The sequence below is a fragment of the Kogia breviceps genome, chromosome 1, assembly GCF_026419965.1.
Source record: "Kogia breviceps isolate mKogBre1 chromosome 1, mKogBre1 haplotype 1, whole genome shotgun sequence".
In the NCBI taxonomy this organism is placed as follows: domain Eukaryota; kingdom Metazoa; phylum Chordata; class Mammalia; order Artiodactyla; family Physeteridae; genus Kogia; species Kogia breviceps.
The window spans coordinates 160,674,632-160,691,584 of NC_081310.1; positions in this window are offsets into that span (position 1 = coordinate 160,674,632).

Genomic DNA, 16,953 nt, shown 5'->3' on the forward strand with positions numbered 1-16,953 from the left:
GCCACAGAGACTAGATGAGATTAAGGGTCTCATACAGCGAGGGGTATCAGGGGACTGAGCTGTGAGACAGGATGTGAGGGTGTTAACCAGTGAAGAGGTGAATCTCAGCGGGGATCACCAGTGCATAGGGGAGCTGCTTGGGGAGGACCCTCATCGCCAAGTTTATGAGAGCCTCCCCACCACCCACAGGGATCCCAGAGGCAACATGCCAGGTCAGTGGCTAAGGCATAGTTAGGAGAGGACTCCCTCACTGTGATCTGTCACACCAGGAGTCTACTACCTCTTCCTGCTCTCCTTGCACCCCAGTATCAGAGCAGTAGGAGAGGGAGGAGGAGGTGAGTGAGAGCAGACCCTGCCCCTCCCACCTCCAGTTAGAGTCAGATGCTTGATCTGGGTTCAGGATGGTAGGGGCGGTGGGCAGGGAACGACAGGGGTTGGGTAGGAAGGGATTTGAACCCAACATAAGAATAAAAATAAATAAATAAATAAATAGGATTGAGTCCTAAAGAACTAAGATGAGCCTGTTCTCGTCATTGAAAGTGACTGAAAAGTTGTGGCCTCAGATTGAGAGCTTGTTAAGGCGGCCTGCTACCCAGCGGGAAAAAGGAGGGTTCATCCAAGCACAGTTGGTAGCAGTTATTGGAAAAAATAAAACTATTCCAGGTTTATACCCCAATGAACTGAAACTCCACAGTAAATCTGTTTCATACTCATCCATTTAGCTACTATTTGCTGAGCTCCTAGTCTTTGCCCGACAGTGCTCTTGGCACTGTGATTCCAAGGTGAGGAGACAGACAAGTCAAAAAGGAGCTGTTCAGTGTGATAAATGCTATGAGATAGGATGGTAGAGTGCAGTGGGGCATGGAGGAGAGATGGGAGGGGAGGGGCTGGGAAGCTTTTCTGGTGTCTTGAAGAACGTATGGGAGTTGACTAGGTGGCTGCATTGGGGAAGGATCCCTGTGGACAAAGGCACAAAAGCATGAAATAATGGGGCACATTAGGGGAACTGTGAGGAGTGTGTTGCAATGCATAACAAGTGTTCATTATTACCATTTTCTTCTTATTTTCATTTTGTTTCCTTTGCCCAACTGGACTGTCAGCTCCTTCAAGGAAAAGCAATGTCAAATCTCAATTTTATCTCCTTACTACAAATAGCATATGTGTGCAAATGTAACACTGAGCTGCTTTTCACTGGAGGTAATCCAGCAGAAGTTGCATGATTCTCAGGACTTACGGAACCCTGCAGTGGGAGGGAGGTAGATGAGTCTGTTTGTGGCTTAGGGCAAGTCAGCCCTGCCTAGGACTTGGTTTCCCCCTTCGTATGTAAGAAAGTTGACCAGACGATCTCTAGAGTTAGTTTGAAAATAGCCTGAATTTAGAAATTGGGAGATGAGAGCCATGGATTGGAAATCAGGAGACTTGGTCCATATTTTTAGCTCTGCCATTCGCTAAGTATATGACCTGCCCTTCCCCCTCCAGGCCTCAGTTTCCCGATTTGTAAAATGCAGGAGTAACACAGTATAAAAGTCTTACCTTCTATGCCTTCCTGACTGAATTCAGTTGACCTTGTCCTGGCCTGGTGTCCTTGCTCAAGAAGGCCTCACTTTTCTCAAGATTCTTCAGACACATTTTCAAACTCTGTGGGGTAAGGGAGGGCGATTAGGGCCAGGAGAGGGTATCTGAGTGAGGCAATGAATATTTATAATAGACTCTCCCACCAGAGGACACATTAAGTCTTGCAGCATAACAAAACTGAATTACCATGAAATAAACTTTCTTAATTAAAGCAATTAAATTTCTTCCCAGTATGTAATTTAGAAACTCTGATAAACCCTGGTTGAAAAGGTTTGTTTTAGCCTTAAGCTGGCTGAGAAAGCAGGAACATCTGGTTGGTGTTGGAAAGGCCTGTTTAGGCTCCAGGCCATGAGGGCAGTGCCATGGAGCTATCCACGGTGCTGAAACAGACGCTGCCTCACGGCCTCGAGAAAGAGCACAGGCAGGCCAGGGCCCAGTAGTGCTTAGGAGATGCGCTTTTTGAGGACAGCATCTTCCACTCTAGGCATCGTGCATTTTCCTATTCTTATGCTTGACAGCAGCCACTCAGAGGTTAACCATGTGTTCTTCCCACTCCCGCAGATCCTCCAGAGTTTGAAAAGATGTTGTGCGTTTTCTTATGTTTATGGAATCTTAGACTCTCAAATCTGGGAGGCATGGACTGGTCCAAATTCCTCATTATAAATAAAGGAAATTGGTCTTCAAAGAGTTAAAATGACTTGACCCAAGGTTACACAACTTCTAAGTGACAGAACTGAGATTCAAGCCCAAGTCTCTGACACTAAATTCAGTGCTTCCTCCACTACGATGTTCCTGTAGCCAGAGAGGCCTTTGAGGGCAGGGGCCATGTCTTATTCACTGATCTGAGTGTCTGGAAAACTTTTTGAACAAATGAATACATGCATGTTATTTCTATTCCTCCCTAGTCAAATACATTCAATAGCAACCATACCATAATACCAATTACACTAACATAATTCTTTATATTTGTAAGGTTATTATGGTTAACAAAGTGCTTTTTTATCTGTTACCTACTTCGATTATCACAATAATTCTCGAGGCAATAATATTAGTTCTATTTTATAACTAAGGAAACTGAGGCTCATAGGTCTAGTGGCTTATTCAAGGTCACACAGAGAGTCAGTGAAGAAGCTGGAAGTTGGATCCAACTCTCCTGACTCCTAGTCACAAACCCAGGGCTGCACTTAGCACATCGGGGAGCAAAAACTGAAGGGTGGTACATGAATGCTCCTTGCAAACTATTAAACAATCCAATTGTGGAGATAATCTACACCATCTGATGTGTGGAAACAAGGTACAGGTACTCAGGAAACAGGTAATGGATGAGGCAGTATGGCCAAGGGCTGGTGAGTAGCGCAGAGTGACTGCTCCAGCATTTCAGGAGAGGAAGTGTCTCCAAAGTCCTGTGGGAGATTGGAGAAGTCCTCAGAGAGCGGGTGGGAGCCAGACTGGCACTGGAGGGTGAATGTGATTGTGATAGGTAGAGAGAACATCATTCGTATGAAATCAGGCAATTTTAATGCTGGAAGAAACTTAGAGGTGATCATTTCCTGCTCCCTCATTTATAGACAGGGAAACTGAAATCGAGAGAGTTGAGGGAGTTGTTCAGTATTATGAAGTCATTTAAGGCAGGCTTTTTATGTGTAGACACTGGGGACACAAGGAAGGTAAGACAGAGTCCATGCTCTCAGAAGGTTCCCAGGCTAATAGAAGGAGGGACATGGAAACAAGTAGGTACATTCAGGTGTCACAGAGGTAAGGATAGAGTCTATGTGAGGCCTGTGCAGTTGCAAAGAAGGGGTACTCATAGAGTAGCACGCTCATAGAGCAGCACACTCAAAGGTCAAAGGAATTCACATGAACTGGTCAAGGTCAATCAAGGTTAGGTAGCAAATGCCAAAATCCATCTCCCAACTTCTTCCACCACTGACTAGAAGGAATTTCTTCCTAGGAGTAGCTTAAGCTGGTACAGTGGAGAGAAGCAGACACTGAATCTGGAATCTGAAGGGCTGAGTTCCAGTTTTGGTTCTGTTTCTTTCTGGCTGTGTGGCATTGAACTTGCTATTCCCACTTCTAGAACCGTAAGTTGTTTCAGTATAAAATCGAGGGAGGGACTACTTTGTGCCTTTCAAGGTCGTGGGATGATCGTAGAAAATACCTAAGTGTAAGTGCTTAGTTAATTATAAGTATATAATATTTGACATCATTTGATATATGATAAAGTAATATATATGTTAATTGTCATTATTCCTCCTGTATAGAGCTTGATGCAGAAGAAAAAACTTCTTCTAATTCTCATAGTTGAGTCACCTCACTGGTCTCCTGCTTTCTTGTCTATGGAATGAGATGATACTTGTCCCAACTACCTTAAAGAAATGGTATAAAGTGAAAAATACCCATGATAAAATGATAGGTGTAAACAAACAAAAAGTATGACCATATTCCTGGATGGGGATCAGTGACTGAATAGAAAGCAAACTGGGCATTGCTACTGTAAACTTACATTTGTACCTTGAATCCATTTTCAAAGACCATTCACAGACATTATCCCATCCAATTCCCTTAACAGCTCTGTGACATGAGCCTATAGGGATGAGCCTATCACAGATTATTAGCCTCATCTCACAGATGAGAAAACTGAGACTCAGCAGAGGTAATGAGCCCGGAGGCTGAATCTCAGTATAGCCTCAGCATCACCTCCCCTCCTGCCTTTCCAGCCCACCCCCGGTTTCCTAGTGCCCAGAACTCTGCTTTCATGCAAGTCAGTTTGGAAGACAGGCCAAAGTCTTGTTCTTTTGGACTTCTCCCTTGCCTTGGGGAGCAGTACTGGTCTTTGCCCCCATCCAGTTTTTAGCCCTAGGGGTGCTTGATAAAATCTCTTTCCCAGAAATTGGTTAGAGGTCTCACCTGCATGGGGTGCCCTTGCAAACTAATAAATGAAGTCACCTGTACCTTTTTCTTTGTTCAAAGGATTCCAGATGGGAGAATGACACAGCTGGCACACTGCTTAGTATGCTTTCAGTTTCTTAGGCTGTTTTAGCCAAGACATGCTCTCCTTTGTCCCTGATCTCAGTTGAGGACTGTCCTCTCCATTATGTAGGCAGGAACCTAGGGGTTATTGTCTACATCTCTGTTCATTGCTCCTCCTTTGCTGAAACCTTCCAGTGGCTGGATTAAGCCAGGCCCCATGTGTGTTCCTTTCTCCATAAAGATCCTAAACAAGGGAGAAGAGGAGAATTATTCTATTTTGGGATTTTGGGGACATAATTGAATTATGTTTTGGTAGAAGGTTTACTGCAAAAAATCTCTTTCACACTGTGGCCATGGAACTTTGGGAGACTGTTAGGCTGGAGCCTTCTATGAGGCCTGAGTATTGAGAATCCAGGAAGTAGGGTTTTACTGAGTCTTCTCTCATCAAGGGCAGGATCTGGGTGTGAAGTGTACAGATCCAATTAGGAGGGGAAGGGATTATCAGGACCAGAGCTGGTCCAGGCACAGGAAACACTAATGCCTGCCTCCTGGGGAACAATTATTGACAGATGATTATTTTTCGAGGACAACCCAGGCACCCCTTCTTTCAGGATTCGTCTCTGATCTCCAGGCTGCAATGGGGCAGTTCTTCTCTGGGCTCCCAGATCCCTGGGCTTCTCTCTGTCCCAGCCCTTATCACACTGTGTGGTTATACAGTTAGTGACTCTCTCCTTCCACGAGACTGTGAGCTCCTCTCCTGATTCATCTCTGTATCCATCTCCCAGCACAGGGCTTGGCACATGGTGAGTTTGGCATTGTGATGAGGTGTGTGGGCTCTGGAGCCAGCCTGCCTGGTGTTTGATTCCCAGCTTGACCACTCACTAGCCTGAAGACCCAGGACCAGTCACTTAATGTCTCTGGGTCTTCATTTCCTCATCTGTAAAGTGGGAGTAATAATGGTAATTATTTCATAAGTTGTTACAAGGGTTAAAAATGTAAAGCATTTCAAACAATGTCTAGCACAGAGTAAGTGCTATATAAAGGTTGGATGTTATTACTTTGGGTACTTTGGGCCTTTGCATTATGTAAACCATGTCTACCTATATTAGAAACTATGATTCTATTTCTCCCTTCCCCCAGGTTTAGCTGTGAGAATGACTTCCAAGTGTCTGGGGCTGGAGGGCAGAGCAGGCAAGGAAGATTGCATAGGAGAATTTATAACTGGTTTTTGCAAAATTTGACCCTTAATGAAGTCTCTGTGTTATGTGACATGAAATGCAATTAGATTGACTCCTTTCTCTACCCTTAATGCGATCATGTGACACCCATCACTTGCGTCCAGAGGTTGCTGAGAGGCATTAGTGTTCTATACAGCAATAGGAAGGCCTTCTGAAGGCTGATCCAAACTGGCCTTGGCTGGTCTGTGTTGAGTGGCCTGGGTGGGAGGAGAGGTTGGAGGGCAGCCAGTGGAGAAGGGTGAGCAGAAAGTACCAGAATGCTTCCTCTTGGGGAGGTTATAGATAGGATAGTCCTACCAGATATGTCTATAGAACACAGCGTCTGGTACAGTATAGTGTTTGTAAACTAAACTAAACTAAACTAGAATAGAGTAGAATAAAATAAAATAAAAATAAAATAAAATAAAACCTAAATCAATTCGGCGAGGCAGGCCATTCAAGGACTTTGGAGTCTGGAGTCTTGGCCCCTGCCACTTACTGGTTGTATGACCTTTAGAAAATTAATCTGCCATTTAAACCTCAGTTTCCTCTTCTGGAAAATGAGGGACTTAAAATCAGTATTCTCAAACAAAGTGAGCATTCTTAAACTCAAGCAGATTCTCAGGCCTCACCCCAGAGACTTTAATTAATTGGGCATGAAATGGGGCCCAGGATTCTGTACTGCTAATAAGAAACCAGGTGACTGTGACATGTGGACTACACTCCATGTGAACAAATTGGTTCTTCCTAGATTTAATATATTGTGGGTCTATAATTTTCTTAAGATTAAGTTACAAATCTGACCATATTGGCCCCTGGGTGAAACTCTTCAGTGACTCCTATTGTTTTGGGGATAAAGACCTACTTTCTTAGCCTGGCTGGGTGCTGGCCCCCAATTCCGTGTCTGGACTCATCTCACACCATGAGACCATCTCACACCGTGTCCTCAACCACGCCATATGCTAGCCATGCAAAGACTGCAACATGTGTGTTTCCCACCTCCACCCCTCTGCTCAAGCTGTTCTCCCTTTCTGGTGCGTCCTCTCCTTTTTTTTCCTTTTAAGACCTTGCTCAGTCTTAGTTCTTCCTGGAAGTATTGCATAACTGCTCCAACCACAGAGATTTTGTTTTCCTCTGAGCTACAGAGGCACTGACATTTTGTACTACTCATGGTCATGGGCAGAATGCCCTGTATAGTTATTTACTTGTGTCTTAGATTTATCCTCCCCTCTCCCCCATTAGACAGTGAGCTCCCGAAGAGCAAGGATTCTTTCACGTCTCTCTACCTGCTGCTTTCAGTTAGCAGAACATCATGGACATTCAGCAGATGTCTGAAGATCAGTGGTACCCTCTCTCTTAGAGAGACCCTAAGCCTCTGAGTTTACTAGTTGATTGTCCATCTTGGGGTGAACCAGATTGTTCCTTGTTTCTTAGCTGGGAAACATACTGTAATAGCCAATCACAGAATAAAAGAAAATTTCATGATTAGCAATATTATTTTCACTTCTAAACTTACCATCCTGAAATTATCACCCATTAATGAGAACGAGTTGTTATAATTTGTTAAAACTGGAAATGGTTCATATTTATTATTTAAAAATACTACATAAAATGTTATTATATAATTTAATAATAATAATGAATATTATTATTTTCCTTAGCTGTTTGGGTAAAGTGTGCTTATGTTCACATGTATCTCTTTAATAGACACAACACAGTTAAGGGGTGTCTGTGGGAGATGAGTTTACTGAGCACTTCTGGGCTCTGAAAGCCCCACCCAGGACTCCTTTGCCCTTGCCTTCTGCCTCCCTCAACCTAGGCCACATGGCTGTCATTAATTCTACATGCTAACAGCACTGTTACCTAAATAAATAATTATGATTTTCAATTAAGGAGCCCAGAACCTCTGGGAGCCAAGCTGACCCAAACACAGAGAGGCCCTGTGGCCCCATGAGGCTACAGAGGCAGCTGCAGTTCTACCCTTAGCTAGACCAGCCAGACCCAGATTCAAAGAGGTTTCCAGATCCTGAAGCCTTGGACCCTCATGACCCACTACCTTCACTGCCAATCATTGTAACTTGGGGAAAGCAGCTCTGGCCTGGGGGTCAGATGACTTAGTACTAGTCTTGTATGGATCACTTGCTGGTTAGACCTGTGCTTCTCAAACTTGAATGTGCCTAGGAGGCACCTGGAGATCTGGCTAACATCCAGATTCTGATTCAGAAAGTCTGGGATGGAGCCTGGGATTCTGCATTTCTAATAAGCTCTAAGGTGACACTGATGCTGCTGATTCATGGACCACACTTTGAGTAGTAAGGAGCTAAAGCATGAGCTTTCCCCGTTGAACCTCATTTTCTTTATCTTTGAGACACTAGACTTGGATCTCTGAGGACCTGTCCAGCTCTGATTTTCTGCGATTCCGTAATGAATAATAACCATGGCTTTTGTAGACAATGTTTATAGCAGTTATTCATAAGAGCCAAAATATAGAAAAAACTCAAATGTTCATCAAACTGGGGAAAGAATAAGCAAATTGTGGTATATCCATACAATGGAAAACTACTCATCAATAAAAAGGAATGAACTATTGGTACATTCAACAACATGGATGAATCTCAAAAGTATTATGCTAAATGAAAAAAGGAAGACATGAAAGATGGCATAATGTGTTATTCTATTTATATGAAATTCTAGAAAAGGAAAACTATAAGGACAGACATCAGATCAGTGGTTTCTAGGGGCCATAAGTAGGGGGAGGGTATTGACTGAAAGGGAGCAGGGGCAAAGTGTGATGAAGGGGTGATGGAAATGTTCTATGTCATGACTGTGGTGGTGATTACATAACTGGATACATTTGTCCAAACTCATTGAATTATACACTTAAAATTGGTGCATTTTATGGTATGCATGTTGGTATACCTCAAGAAAGCTGATGACTCCCCCTCACAAAATCAAACACCCCTAGCTACTGTTTATTGAGTATCCACTACGTGCCAGGCATTTTACAGAATTTGTTTCCCTTCTTTTTAATACCACTTCACGGTGGGATCATCCTCTAGATGAGGAAACCAAAGCTCAGATGGGAACTGACAAAGAAGAGGAAGGATTTGAACTCAGGTCTGATGACTCTAGGACTTGGGCTACTTCTGGATGGCTGTCTTGAGTCCCATATCCCTCAGTCCTTTCTTGCAGCCTAATGAGTTCTAAAAGGTATCACAGGGTCATGCCTGGTTCCTGGCCTCTCTACCAGGGACTTTCATTTTAAGAAGTATTATAATTATCCATCCCTTTGTTGAGCACAAAACCCACCTTGGTTAGAACATGCCCCTAAAGTAACATCGGCAGTCTGGAGGGTGCAGTAAATCATTAATACATGTATTGCTTTATATGATTTTTAAGTAGAAAAAAGGTTCTTTTGGGAGCACACAGTATTTGGGGGAGTGGGCCCAGTGGGGAAGGTGGAGTAGGTGGAGTTTCTGATTAGGATACATGGAAAGGACAGCCCCACTGGCCTGTCACAGTTTACCTGGGAGGCTAGGATTACTGTCTTCTTCATTTACAGACTGACACCCTGAGGCTAACAGGGGCTGAGCAACTTCTCTGAGGTCACGCAGCTTATTAGTGGCAGAGGCCAGGCTTGAACTCTGTTCCTGTGGCTCCCAATTCCATGCCTTTCCCTTTTTCCCACAAGCAAGGAGAAGGCAGAGCTTTGCCCTTGAAAATTTACAGGAATACTGTGGCTAACTCAGAGCCATAAAAGAAAAACAGGCTATAATCCTGTGGACTCCATGGAGTGCCAGAGAGTAAGAGGAATCCAGAGGTGAACGGAGCCAGGGAAGGCAGAAGCAGTCAGGGAAGGCAGAAGCAGTCAGGGAAGACTTCCTGGAGGAGGTGAGGCCTGGGTAGGTTGACCATGGAGGTTGGCTACAGCTAGGGCAGGCAGAGGCGGTGGAGTAATATTTGTGTCCCTACCCCAGCTCCCAAGGAAGACCTTGATCTGAACCATAGGGAGAAGACCTGAACCACAGAGAGAAAACTTGGGAGGCAGTAGTAGGCTTGGATGTGGCCAAGATGACTGGAAAAGCTCTCTGCTATACTTTTTACCTCTGGTTCTGTCCAGAGGGCCTTTGTGGGAAGGGGAAGCAGCAAGAAGGGCATCAGCTAAAGATGGGCAGAAGGGAAGTGAGAAGGTGTCCTCAGGGCCTTTCAAATGGCCTGCCTCTCGGCAACGCCAAGATAGCCAGCGGGTCTCCCCACTCAGTCACGCTGGGCACCAGATCGTGCTGCCACAGTTACTCCAGATGTGCCTAGGAGCTGCCGGGTATTACTCATCTACCCGCAGCCCTGATCCCACAACCACCTGGGACCAGGCCACTCTTCTGGGCACCCAGGTGGCCTGCTGGCTCCAGCAGCTGGTGCAGGATTAATAATTGAGGTTCTCTCCTGAGCCCTGCATCCACCAGGGACTAGTCCTCCTGCTGCCTGCTGTTATTGTGCTCTGATCAATTAGTGAGGAAGAAATGAGGTCAGAGAGAGCAGGTGTGGGCTTGGCTTTGTTTCCGGGGAAGGGCTAGGCTGGGCTGGGGCTGGGGTGGGGTGGGATGGCAATGATGAGGAGACAGTTCTCAGGGCTTTAGGCGCTGGGTGGTGGAGAGGAGAGTAAACCACAGCAAGTGCACGACTTTTAGCTCAGAGGGCTTGGCCTCACTGTTGCCAAGAGATAAAAACAGCATTTGGAAAACATTCGTGCTCCAGGCTGCACAGGGCACTGGGATGGGCCCATTAGCCGCTTAATGTCCTGGATAATGGCCCTCGGCTTCCGAGAATGTCAGCTGGAAACCCAGGCTCTACCAATGGTGTGGAAACAGGCCAGTATCCTTGGCCTCATGTTCAGAGCCCTCCTCATCTAGCCAACCAACCTCACTTGCTTCATCTACAGCCTTCCTCTCATGCAGCTCTCTGCTCCAGCGACCTGAACATCTCCTGGGATCTCTTATTTATTTCCCTTCCTTTGCTTAAAATGTCACTCCCTTCTGTCCCACTTTGTTCAGTCTCTGCCTGGTGAAATTCTCCTCATCCTCCATGCATCACAACCTATGCCGGCTTCTTCATGAAGCCTTCTTTGATAGCCCTTATCAGAAGTTGTCTCTTGCCTCTGACCTCTGGGATGCCAGCAACATTTTACCTTATATTAAGGGGATCTGAGCTTGTTCTCGTCTTTGTTTCCTGCACAGAAGGCCATCGCATGTCCAGCTCTGGATGGCTGGCCTTGACTGTACGTGACTTGTTCAAAAGACCATGACTTGGCCAGCATGCTTTCTGGCACATGGTGGATCTGAGGAACTGTTTGTTAAGTCTAATACCCATCTGCACACATGCAGTCTATTTCTCTATATTACTCTGAACACCTACTGAGTGCACAACTTCTTTTTCTCTGGCAAGATTCAGCTTCAAGTCAGGTAAATCTGTGGTCTCTGTATCTTTTACTCGTCTCCGATGGTGTGATTCACACTGTGCTGTGAATAAGGCAGGCTTTTTCTCCTCAAAAGACGTACAGCCTGGCAAGCCAGCAAACAGCTATAGCGCAGTCTTCAAATCCAGGGCCCACTCTCAGAGTCTAGGATTTGATGTTGTAAAAATTCAAATGGTATAAAAGTGTAGGTAATAAAATATTTATTTTCTCCAAAATCAGGGCTGCTGCTGTATTATACAATTCCAGTGGACACCATTGCTATCGTGGTCTAGATGTGTGGCTCCATCTGGGCTTGCACAGTGCACAGGCTTTACAACCATACCTGATAGCCCCGCTCCAATCCTTCAACTACAGTTCCATTCCCCAGAGGTAACCACTGTTACATTTCTTATGTATCATTTCAGATGCTGTATACCTATCAAGCATTTGTGTGTACATGCATGTGTGTGTATGTGTGTGTATCCTTTTATACACAAATGGGATTATGTCATACATGGTGTTTTGCATCTTGCCTTCTTAATACATTTTGAAATTAATTTCCTGTCAGAACATCTGGATCTGCTCCATTATTTTTAATACCAGCATACTATTTATTGTATGTGTATACCATAATTGAATCACCCCCATTGATGAACATTTAATATTTTCACACACTAAACAGTAGTGCAACGATAATGCAACAGACATCCTCATGGGTATGCCTTTGAACATTTGTAGATAAGCTCGTCTGAGGGACAAATTCCTGGAAGTTGAATTGTTGAGTCAAAGAGAAATGTGTGTTCGATGATACCAAATTTGGCTGATACCAAATTTCTCTTCAAAGACTGAGCTGAATCTTTTAAGATGAGTAGGAGCTAGTGAGGTAAAGTCATGGGCATAAGGGCAGCATGAGCAGAGGCACGGCAGTTGATAAAACAGAGCCTGCTGGGAGGAACCGACTCATATTGTATGGCCGGCCAGTAAACATCACTGCATGGTGAGTGACAAGGCTAACCTCTGTGAGGTAGTGGCCAGGTCACTCAGGGCATGGAGGTTGGTTTACATCACAGCGCTTGGAAAACTATGGGTCTCTGGCCAAATCTGGCTCCTTGCCTGTTTTTTTGTTTTGTTTTGTTTTTGCGGTACACCGGCCTCTCACTGCTGTAGCCTCTGCCGTTGCGGAGCACAGGCTCTGGACACGCAGGCTCAGCGGCCATGGCTTACGGGCCCAGCCGCTCCGTGGCACGTGGGATCTTCCCGGACCGGGGCACGAACCCGTGTCCCCTGCATCTGCAGGCGGACTCTCAACCACTGCGCCACCAGGGAAGCCCCCATCCTTGCCTGTTTTTATAAAGAGAATGTTATTGAAACATGTCACACCCATTTGTTCAATTATTGTCAATGGCTACTTTTGCTACAATGTCACAGTTGGGCAGTTACAACAGAGTACATGTAGCCCACAAAGCCTAAAATATTTACTACCTGGCCCTCTACAGAGAATGTTTGCTGTTCTAACCAGTCAGATTAACCTGAGAGTAGTGGCAAGCATTGAAGGGTTCCAAGGAGTAGAGGGCCTTGATCAGATTTGCATTTTGGAAAGATGTTCTGCAGAGAGGATGGGGGGGTGTGGGTGGCTGAAAGACCAGGAAGGAGGCTGGTGCAGTGACCCAGGTGAGAAACGATGGGGCCTGGAATGGGGCAGAAGCACTATGAAGGGAGAGAGGAGGGTAGAACTGGTGATGCTTGAAGAATGGCTGGGTGTCTGAGTGGGGAAGGTCCAATTGAGAAGTCAAGGATGTTTGGGGAGAGGATGTGTTCTGGTGTTGACATGTGTGACAGATGAGTCAGGCACCTCAGCACCTCTGACTCTGTTCTGACTGCTGTTGCCATCCTATGCACTATGCTCAGGATGTGGCTGTGCCGGACTTAGGGTCTCTGGCTTCTCTTGACCTAAAGGACCAGCCTCCTCTAACCCTTACCCTGGCATCAACAGAAGGAGACCCAGGGATGTCTTATAAGGCTGTCCTCAATTTTTATCTTCTCTTACAGCACTAATTCAGCTCTGATTTTGTATATAACCTACCTTTTTGATATTTTGCCCATTTGAAAGTTCGTCATTAAGATGACTCAGATGATCCATGAGGTGTGGGGGAACTTGGGCTCATCCAGATCAAGCTGCTATTTTGCTTTGACCCACCTCCATAAAGATAATCTCCTGGTCACTTCCCACAAGAGAATAATTGCCTCCCTCTTTTAGCTGGTAGGGGTACCCCATTCAAATCTGAGGTGTTAAATATAAAGAGCAGGCGAAGAGCTGGGAACAATGATTCACCAGAATTTGAAAGGATAATGACAAGAGATCTTCAGGGGCATTGGAATCAGCCTTTTTGGAAGTTAGTGACGCAGTCTCAGAATCACTATTGTATGAGTCATAAGGATTATGTCCTAATGACAACACAAACAGATAAAAATAGAAAATAAAGCCCAAACTTAGTTCAGAGAGGCTTGGGGTAGTAATCGTCTGGCTTTTAGAACAGAGCAGTCTGGGACATCCTCTGGATTGACATGAAGTAGAGTGAAGCGGAGAGAAGGGACGAGGAGGGAGAGCAGAGGACAGAGAGAATGAAGACCGAGTGGTTAAGAATAGAGATGGAGAAAAGGAGACTAAGTTCCTCAGCACGGTAGGTTCAGGTGAGCTATTTACTGTGCCAAGAACTCCACACCCACAACTCATTTATGCCTTGTAAAAAACTCTCAAGTGTGGTAATGTCATCATGATCAGGAAGGGCAAGAGACGCATGCAAAATTTCTCAGACAATAAGTGGCAGAAGTTGGTGGGCTTAAACCCAGGGCTCTCTGACTCCCCAAACTGTGCTCCTTCTTCTATACTCTACAGGGCCAAGAGTGGGTAATGCGTAGAGTAGGGAAGAGGGAGAGGAATTTGGGAAGGCAACAAGGCTGGAGGAGGCTCACAAAATCCAAGCGCTTGCCAAGCCTAACCACTCATGCCTGAGCGGCTGGCTGATTTTTCATAAAATAAAAGAAGTCCCTGAATTGAGAAATATGTGTGTCTCCTAGATTGGATTGTGCAGTGAACAGTAGCCAGAGGAGCAGTAATCCATCACGGCCTGGCGTTGGCAGGTGCTGCCAGCTGGAGCCCTGGTGGAACTGTCATGAAGGTGACCTTGGGAGAAAGCCAGGGTCCAACTTCCAGCTGCCTCCTGGGAGTCTGGGAATGGGGTGGAAGGGAGTTGGGTGACAAGTTCCCTGCTCCCTACTGTGGAGCTGTTTTTCTCCATTTTCTTTTCGGTGTTTTACATGCTTCGCCAATGCTGGTCGGGCAGTAGCTGGCCAGGTCCCAGGAGATATGGATGGGGCTGAGCCTGGAGAGGTGGATTGAGCCAGTAAGACTCCCAAATCTTACACTGAGACTCAACTTATCAGGCCTTGTGACCCCAGACCTAACTGTCCTTCCTTGTTAGCTGAGGGTCCTGCTGTGGAGCCAATCAGCCTGAGATGGGCCCTGGAGAGCATCCCCTCACCCAGGGAAGGCCAGTGGTTAAAGATTCTGGCTCTGTAGTCAGTCAGACCTGAGTTCAAGTCCTGGCTTCATTGCCTACTTACTATCTGTGTGACTTGAGCAAGTTACATAACGTCCTAGCCTCAGTTTCTTCATCTGTAAAATGGGGATTCTTAGTCTACTTAGGAGAAAGAAATAGGATAATGTAGGTAAAGCCATTAGTTAAATGCCCGATGCACAATAATTATCTTGACAAAATGGCAGTCATTATAATTATCCCCTTGATTCCTCAGGGCTGCGCTGTCAGATGGGGATTACTTATTCTATTTTACCGAGAGCCAGAGATGTACCCCTCTGTTCTTTTGTGGGTTTAGAAAAGACAGAGAACAAAAGTCTTGTTTCCTGGAACCATGGTAAGCTTTGATATATTATGGTCTCCTGCGAATGTTGTTGGGCTTTCTGGCCTCCTGAATTCTTGGCTACCATAAACTGAGTGATCCCCATGTTCCAGGTACTACACTAAACTCTTTGTAAATATTAGCTTTAGTTAGTATATGGAATAGCTTTAGCCAGTGTTAGTGCTAGTGTCCAACAGTAGCTGCTGTAACAAGCAAACCCATGAAAGCATAATGGTTCAAATATTTTAGAAGTTTATTTTATCCTCTGGTAAAGTCCAGAATGGTGTTCCTTTTTTTCTCTTTTCCATTATGGTTACTGAATATAGTTCCCTGTGCTATACAGTAGGACCTTGTTGTTTATCTGCTTTATATATTGTAGTATGTACCTGCTAATCCCAAACTCCTAATTTATCCCTCCCCCATGCCCTTTCCGCTTTGGTAATCATAAGTTTGTTTTCTATGTCTGTGAGTCTGTTTCTGTTTTATGATAAATATATTGATTTGTGTCATATTTTAGATTCCACATATAAGTGATGTCATATGGTATTTGTCTTTCTCTTTCTGACTTACTTCACCTGGTATGATAATCTGTAGGTCCATCCATGTTTCTGCAAATGGCATTATTTTGTTCCTTTTTTATGGCTGATTAGTATTCCACTGTGTATATATACCATATCTTCTTTACCCACAGAATGGGTGTTCCTGTATGAGAGGAAGCTCTCCTCCAAGTGGTGAATCAAAGACCCAGGCTCCTTACACATTGTAGGTCTGTCAAGTTCAACATGTGGTTGTGGAAGCACTCTCTTGTCTACATCCAGTAGCAGAAGGGGAAAGAGCATGGAGGTTTCTGTGTGCCAGGTCAAGAAGTGGCACTCATCACTTCTGCTCACATTCCATTGGCCAAGATTGAGTCATATGGCTTCTCCCAGTGACAGGAGACTAGAAAGTGTGGTGTAGCCATGTGCCTAGAAGAAGAGGATGTAGGGTTGGTAAAGAGCTAGCCAGTCTCTATTACACATCGTTCTATTTTATTCTTACAATAATCAAGAGAGAGAGAGAGAGGCTGCTCTTTCTGTCTTAGCCAGCATCTTGTTATGAATTCTTCTTCAACCTTCCAATATCTACCTGTCCCTTTAACCCTGATGATCTCAACTGATCCCCCTTTTCTTCCTTCTTCCCCCTTCTAAGTTCCTTTGTTCTCATTATTTCTGATAGGGTACCAGATATTTGTATAAGACTCGCTGCATCTGTAAAGAGTTTTCTGTAATATATCTTACAGCAGATGGTGAAGGTTATTCTGTAATAGTAGACAGCACTTATCGAGTGCTGATGATGTGCCTGAAAATTTCCAAGCATTTTACATATATTAACTCATTTAATCTTCACAACCATTTACAAGATAAGTTCTATAAGAATCCCATCTTATAAATGAGAAAACTGAAACTCAGAGAGATTAAATAACTTGTCTGAGGTCACCCAGTGGTGGAGGCAGAATTGGAATCCAGCCAGTCTGGTTGCAGAATCTGTGCTGTGGACAGTATTATTGTTGAGCATTATTGTGGGTGAGACTCAAAGTTAAATACTCCACATGGATTAACTACAAGCCTATGAGAAGGAGATAATTGTCATGGTCGTCATTTTACATATGAGGAGCTCCAGGCTCCTAGGGGTTAATTGACCTGCCCAAGGTCACACATGTAGTAAGTGACAGGTCTGAATGAGACCAAAGCCTAAATTCTTAACTGCTGGACTCTAAGAATACCAAGGAGATGGGGTTCATAATCATATTTTCATTTTTCACTGGGAAGTTGAAGGACTTAT